This window comes from Dunckerocampus dactyliophorus, chromosome 14, assembly GCF_027744805.1.
Source record: "Dunckerocampus dactyliophorus isolate RoL2022-P2 chromosome 14, RoL_Ddac_1.1, whole genome shotgun sequence".
NCBI classification, from domain to species: Eukaryota; Metazoa; Chordata; class Actinopteri; order Syngnathiformes; family Syngnathidae; genus Dunckerocampus; species Dunckerocampus dactyliophorus.
In genome coordinates, this window is record NC_072832.1 from 15,103,344 (window position 1) to 15,111,684 (window position 8,341).

The following is an 8,341-nucleotide window of genomic DNA, read 5'->3' on the forward strand; positions in this document are numbered from 1 at the left end:
ACAATTATACTGTACTTATTAAAACCATTATTATACATGTTGACCATCCTGTAATACGGTACATGAACACATCGGACATATTCTTTCCAGTTGCTTTAGTAAACACATAAAGAGAAATCCCACCTCAACCGATTCTCGGCTGCTAGCATATTTTAGAAGCTGTTACCATGCTTCATTTAATTTAACTGACGACGGCATGACTTTAGCTGTCAACAGTTGAGTAAATGATATCCAATACATATATGGTCTTTAGAAGCCGCAGCAGTGAGGACTGTAATGACACCAACATCTGGAGACTTCACAGCAACCAAAATAACATTGTTTGATTCCCGGCCTGTGTGTGTGTGTGTGTGTTTTTTTTTAACATGGACTTCCCAGCCAAAAAACCTGCTGCTTGATTGGACTGGATCCCCCCAAGTTACTTCTGGGTATTATCTTTGGGATTGTGAAGAACTGCTTCTACTACCTGCTGCCCTGAAGAAATTCTGTATGACAAGTGAACTAAGGGAGGAACACATCCAAGGGGGGGACTCCCACTAAGAATATCTGAATGATTCTTCTCCTGGCGCTTTTTGTTTCCTCGGCATACTATCAACCTTCAGCCATCATCCTCCAGCATCAAGTTTTCGTTTCATGAAATTCTGAGTCATCTTGCAGTGTTGACAAGTATCAAACTGAGGGGTTCAGGACCAGTCGACATGGCTTTACCTGCTTTTTCACTGACAAACATGTATTATGAGGTCCTATTTCTTGTTCCTGGTAGGTCCCTAGTGTGCTGAGCTACAGCCATACGGGCAATGTGCAATGTGTTACAGCATAGAAAACCTGTTGATGAATATGTTTTTTGTGTTTATTAGAGCCCTGTAGAAATGAAATGACAAGATTAGAGGTCAATTTTCAGGCTTTTTGTCAGGTCCGCGGCTTTCGCTAAATCGCATTTTTTCCCAAGTTGCTGAAACTGCATTTTACTGGCCTGGGAGGTGGGAGAAATGTACCACACATTCATAGATGGCCAAAAATGGCACTTTTCTGACGGGTCAGTTTTCTGCATTTTTTCAGGTCCGCAGCTGTCGCGAAATCGCATTTTTTCAAGTTGCTGAGAACTCTACTTTTCTGGCCCGGGAAGTGGAGGAAACCAACCATACATTCATCAGGGGTCCTGCCAGGACCCCAAAATGGCAAGAAAATCCACCGCTTTTCCAAAGGGTCAATTTTCATCATTTTTTTCTGGTCCACTCTGTCACGAAATCGAAATCAAAACTTTGGCCGTGAGCGCCATGGGCGGGCTTTTGTCCGGTTGTGGGGGCGTCTCTGGGCCTGCTTGTGTGTCCCCCAGTGCCCCTCTGCCCTTGTGGGGTGTGGTCTCTTGCCGGTCTCGGGGGTTAGCTGGCCTCCGGCCGTCCTGTTTCTGGTCGGGGTCGCCTCTTTTGCGGCCCCTTGATGGTCTTCCCGGGGGGTGGCTTTGTGGGGGCCGGTCTTGGTTCTGCCTGCTCCTGTGGGGCCGATGGCTCTCTGGTGGTGGGGGCTCAGCTTGGCTGTGTGGGGCGGGGCTTACTGGATGGTGGGAGGCAGTCCTTTCTCTCCTTTCATGCATTCTCAGTGACAATTACACGTTCACACATTGGCGCACACTTATATACATGAAGACATGCACACATACACAGAGACACCTGTACACGTGTACATGTACTATGTACTTCCCCACATTACTCACTGAGTTACCCAGGGTGTTATTATGTTATTGGTTTTATTAGTGACAGTGATGTCGGCAGTATGATTATAGTTTTTACAATTGTGTGCATTAGTTATTGTCATTCTGATCACTATCATAGTTAATAATTTCATTACCACTATTACTACTAATATGTATGACTGTTTCAATGCAGTATTATCATTGTGGTTGTTGATATTAGTTTGTCCTTTCCGTCATGGACTTTATAGCCGTCACAGACATTTGCTGATGTAGTCCTGTTTGTTTCTGTTGTTTTATTATTGTTGTTGCAATTTTTTGTTGTTGCTGTTGTTCTTGTCTCCCTCTGTGTTGTCCCCCTCTTATCCCCACGCTCCCCCCTCTGTTTTCTTTTCTCTTCTTCTCTATCCCCTCCTGCTCCGGTCCGGCCGCTCCAAATTTGCATAACAACATCAAATAAAATCGAATAAATTCTGTATCGCACACTTTTCCCTGGCAGAGCAAATCTGTTGAGCACGTAAAGTCATTTAGATCAACAATACTATCTGCCCTAATGGCTGCACAGGACATAAAAAAAAGCACAAACACATTAGCAACACTAGCATAACTTTGTGAGCAATGCTCACGTTATAGTTACATTTTAACAGCAACATTATGCCAGGTTAGCCTATTTGCTGACACAAAACTATGTTTTATTTTTATTTTAAAGGGACTGCATGCAACTGGCTTCATTCAACCACGAAACAGCATGGTTTATTAATACATATATGTTTGCAAAAACGTGATAGCGTGAAGCCACAAAATTGGAGGTGCTCAGTGGGGAGGGATCACTGTACTTGGCAAAATTGACTGTTTTCATTTATGCTGGACTTTGAATGTGCAATTCTGTCAAACAACGTAAATTTGTGGGTTGATCTCGTGCTTGTCTCGCTTCTAGAAATCTCCATGTTTTCTGGTTATGTCCTCAGCAAAACTGCTACTGGATCCAAAACCGCAACACTTGGAAGGAAGCTGCTGTCTCATCATTATTACTATTATTTTCCTTGAGGACAGTCAAGAGATGGGCTGCCTGTTTAACAATTTCATGCTCTCCTTATCAGCTTCTCTTTCCAGCTGTGGTAACTGAGCCTGGCCATATGCCAGTTAAGAGTGTGGAGTGCTGGGGGGGTGGAGAAGAGGAAGAAGACGGAGAAGAAAGGCAGAAACACACAGAGACTGAGGGAGGACCTTCTTTCATTCATCAGACAAAACGTGCGCTGCTTGATTCACTTTCTGTCAATCCTGTAGTGGAGAAAGTAATGAACAGGGATCACTCTTAATGAGGACGATTAGCAGGAATTCGCATCAGGCTTTGGAACACTTGCAGGTAGGATGCAATGCACCTGTGCTTATAGGGGCTTCTCATGTATATCTTATGTGCATTCTATCATTGCAGGTTGTTTACCTTCACTTTTGCACATTTAGTTATGGATTGTGTTTAAAATTCTGCACATTTTTACTTTTTCGTGGACCATACTGAAGCCATTAGGTGTAGTTATCATTCCCTTGTTTGTGCTCCTGTCAAGAATCATTGCAAAAGTTTCCTGGCTATCTCACTTCACATTTTTGAGTGCTGCAAATACAGTAGGTAACCATTAAATGCAGAGCATATGAGGGTCAGTCTATGTGACTTGGAGGTGTAAATATAAAGCCTAGACGTGCTGCTTAGAAGGCATTAAGAGACCCCTCTGTGCTAATGCTTACAAGACTTCTGGTTATTGAGCAGATTTCAAAGGAGCGCTACTGACACGGATTCTTGGCGCTCCTTTGTTGCTTGAAGAACTTGGCAGCGGTAATTCTCCAAGATCTTTGGCTGCGGTTCAGCCACAGAAGTTGTTGATTTTGCAATAGAATAGCTTCTTTTTGCCAAATTTATATAAGATAAGCGCTGCGCAATCTGAATAGGGCAACTGGAGTTAATCACTGAAGTTATATGACACCAAATACAGATACAGTGGGGCTCCCAAACACAAGTTGACTTCCAATTATTTTTTTTAATGTTTAGTAAATGAATTCACTCCAAGCTCAAACTGTCACCATCATAACAGCTTTGTTAACGTGATGTTTAAAGTAAGCATTAGTAGTATTAGCTGTCATACAAGTATGACGATAAGTTAATTACTGTGTATAGTCAAATTAAAATAAAGCAAAACTACTCTAGCAGACATGTATTGGAACATGAAGGTGGTTGCAGAAAGATACCGTCACTTAGTGGTGTTTTATAGCTAGTGCAGAAATGAATAAATGTTGAGTCGTGACCCTTGTGGTTGCTTCCTTTGCGTGTTTGGTTTATTCAGTCAATACTCAACATTTTTTGTCATAAAAATACATAAATGTGTTCAGCGCAGTAAAAACGTATTGCGAGGGTCTGCTGGGAACGTCTGGCAGAGTCCCCAGTCACAAGGAGTTTGAACACCCACCTCCAGGAGAGCTTCCACCATGTTCCGAGGGAGGCGGCGGACATTAAGTCTGAGTGGGCCATGTTCTGTGCCTCCATTGTGGAGGCGGCTGATCGGAGCTGTGGCCAGAAGGTGGTTGGTGCCAGTCGTGGCGGTAATCCCAGAACCCGTTGGTGGGTACCAGTAGTGAGGGATGCCGTCAAACTGAAGAAGGGCCAAAAAGGCCCAATAGGGCACCGACACACCAAGCGGTCTGCGGCTCTGGCGGTCACTGAGGCAAAAACTCGGACATAGGAGGAGTTCGGAGAAGCCATGGAGAATGACTTTCGGACGGCTTTGAAAAGATTCTGGACCACTATCTGCCATCTCAGGAGGAGGAAGCAGTCAATCCCACCGACAAGCCCACCAATGAGGAAGTAGTGCCTGGGGACTCCACGGTGGGCTCTCCAATCTCTGGGGCTGAGGTTGCCAAGGTGGTTAAAAAACTCCTCCTTGGCGGGTGGATGAGATCCGCCCGGAGTTCGTCAAGGCCCATGCTGTGGGCATGTCTTGGTTGACACGACTCTGCAGCGTCGCATGGACATCGGGGGCGGTGTCTCTGGATTGGCAGACCGGGGTGGTGCTCCCCCTTGGGACCGGAGGGTGTGTTCCAATTATTGTGGAATCGCACTTCTCAGCATTCCTGGTAAGGTTTATTCAGGGTTTCTGGAGAGGAGGATCCGCTGGATAGTTGAATCTCGGATTCAGGTTTGGTTTTCGTCCTGGTCGTGGAACTGTGGACCAGCTCTACACTCTCGGCAGTGTCCTAGAGGGTGCCTGGGAGTTTGCCCAACCAGTTTACATGTGTTTTGTGGACTTGGAGAAGGCATTCAACCGTGTTCCTCGAGGAATTCTGTGGGGAGTACCGGACCACCTAATTTAGGCGGTTTATTCCCTGTATGACCGGTGTCAGAGTTTGGTTTTTATTGCCGGCAATAAGTCGGACCCTTTTCCTATGAGGGTTGGACTCCGCCAGGGCTGCCCTTTGTCACCGATTCAAAATATTAAGAGAAAAAAATCGTCTTTTAAGAAGAAAAAAAGTAGAAATTTTACAAGAATAAACTTCATTTTAGTCATTTTAGTGACATAGCGTTGAAATATTAATGAAAAAAACATGTTTTTTTTTGTTTTAAGTCGCAATATTGTGAGAAACAAGCACAACAAAATAAAAAATGAGGAAAACTAGGTTGGGGAGTTATAATATAATGAGAAATCACGATATTATGGGCATACAGTAAAGTCATAATATTATAAGAACGTTTACAAAGATTATTTAAGAAGAAAATGTAAATATTTAGAAAATTTTTAAAAATCCCAGCCAAAGCCTTAAAAAAAACAAAAAAAACCCAAATGTCATACTAATAATACACTTTTTCACCTATATCACAAAGTTGAGATGCAGTTTTGCATCCTTGCATCCTTTCATTGTTCAGTATGTGGCCCACGCTGGAAAATGTTTGGACACCCCTGTTTTAGAACATGCTAAATCTGAGACATGCATTTCGTAGCTCACAGCATGTGTTCAGTAGCATCTTATTCCACGCTGAAGGCTGCTCTCCCTCATCATGAAGTACATGTGTTTGGAGCCGGTGGACAGCCGGGAATTTGTCTGTCTGACGGGTGTAAATGAATTCCATGTGGTTCAAGTAGAGGTGTAGAAACACTCCGTTTGGGGAAAGTCAGTTGAGGGGAAAGTCATCTAGGTTGGACCCTGCCAATGAGGGGGTTTCCAGTCTCCCCTAGCGCTCTAGTGGAAGAAAATTTGGAATAAAATGGCTTTCCCAACTAGTTGAAGCATTGTTCACGAGAACTGCTTCAATGTTGATTTGAAATGGTGGAAAAATGGAGTCATGTTGATGCCTTTGAAAAAAGGATGGATGATTTGCAAAGGCCAAGGGTGCAGCTACTCTTTGCTTGGGTCACAATGTGAAGCAACATTCATACTATTGTCATTTCTATGCAAATGTGATGTCTTCCAGAAGTCCTGCCTCTCACAGCATATTGCAGAATATCTGGTCCTCATTTGCACTGCCGCCTTTGAGTATGTCAGCAGTTTCTCTCTTCCACATGTTTGAAAGCTAATATAGCGATCACAAAGAAACAACTTCATCAGTTCGTCCATCATTTTAAGGACGAGCATCATAATCAATCTAGATTCTGTTATATATTGTTAGTAATAATGGCAGTGCCAGCTTTCCTTAACATTGCTAAATATGATGAATTCATGAAGTGAGACCCAGAAGTTGTAATGCTGGTCCCGTCTCTAGTGAGGCTTGTGATGTAGAAGCGATCAGTCAAGGTGTGCAACAGCATGCAGTGATAGAGAAAGTAGCGCAGTGCGATTGTGAGGTCTGACTTTCTTGTGGAAATGGTTTTGTGATGCAAATATGTTACGCTGGCGCATCGTTTGTGACATGCTAATGTATGTCACAAAGACGATTAAATAAATAATACAAAACGGTGGAACTTATGTTTCAGCTGCTGCAATCTCCGAAATATAACACATTGTGCGCCAATTTGCCGACCATAACGTACAACAAAAACGTGTGCCCGTCGCAAACGTGACCAGCGTAGTCCGCACAGTGTGAGTGTGACAGATTGAATCGTGGAAGACTATATGCAAATGAGCTGACCTCTGCCTTGACACACAATGTGAACTTCAGAGTATAAACAATGTTTTAAAGAACACTGCTTTGAATCTCGTACGGAGTTTGAAGCGGGGTCCAACCACTAGCTCCGCGTTATGTGCAAGATACGCCACCATTTTGGAGCATGGTTGTGACAATTTAAGGTCAATTTAAAGCACTTTTAGTGATAGATAGTATAGATGGTATAGTGATATATATTAAAGTGATACTATATTTTCATATGCAAATTGGTTAGGACATAACTTGGAATTTTGCTTGCTATGTCACGCTTTTGGTACCCTTTTCAGGAGACTGACCCATTACCCAATATAGTAGATCATATATAATAAAATGTATAATATATTCCAAGAGTTGGATGTCAGCTTGGCGTGGGTACGGTCGCAACAGCAGCCTATGTTTTTTTTTTTTAGGGATTATTGTGCCTGTTCTGAGATAATTCAAACCTGCAATAAAAGCCTGTTGTTCCAGCGATCAAGTCTGGTCAGTGAACATTACCGTAACATTACTGATATCTACTGTAGTGAGACCAGTGTAGAATACTACATATCATCATGTCTTTGAATGCGTCCTCTGAATGCCTTATATTTGTATTTCAGCCATTTTTATGCTTGAAAATGCTTAATTTATAATTAAAAATATGTAACATTTGGTTAAATATACATATTTTTTGACTAACAATAGACCGTATTCAACCACAAAACAGAATGATTTATTAATTCATATATTTTTGAAAAAACGTGATCGAGTGAAGTGATCAGGAGTGTACTCTACAATATACGATACTATGACGTGGTAATACTCGATTGATTTTTATCAAGAGTCCGTGGTATTATGCATTTGAAACAGTTGCCAGCAGTGTTTTAATGTGATTTTCATTCATTTGTGGAAAACATTATTCAGATGAGATTTACAGCTTAAAGTAAAGAGAGTAGGAGTGCACTTCTATTAGAAACTCAATCATGAGACTGTTGTTGACCAGATGCCCTTTGGGATGGCCACACTTAAATCATTACTACATTATTTAGTCATTTAAAAAGCAAAGCAAGCTGCGTCACCAGGGCATGATTATTAATTAAGAGTATGCATATTGACGGTGATTAAATTATGAGCTGTGCATTATCCTAAGCCGCAGTCCCACAATTCATGACACAAACTCAAGTGTGTATTTGAATACTAGAATTTACTGCGCTAACAGGGAGGAAAAACAATAAAGCATTTTAAGGCATGTGAAGGACGAGTATTGGCATGAATTTATGAAGGAGATATTTATAGGGCTTGGACCAAGTAAGATTTGTTCTGAGATTTGAAGGATCCAACAGGATAGAATGAGCATTAGTTAAAGGATAATTGCGGTTATAGCATCAATGGAGTATTCATTTAAATTGAACTGACAGAGTTGTGTGAGGATGTGGTGGATCATGTCTGAAAGAAAAATGCTTTGGTGTGCCAAAGGCGTTGAGCAACAGAATGGATGTGGGGATCAAGTCCAATATATAACATACAATAGTATTTTCCCCTTGTTCTTG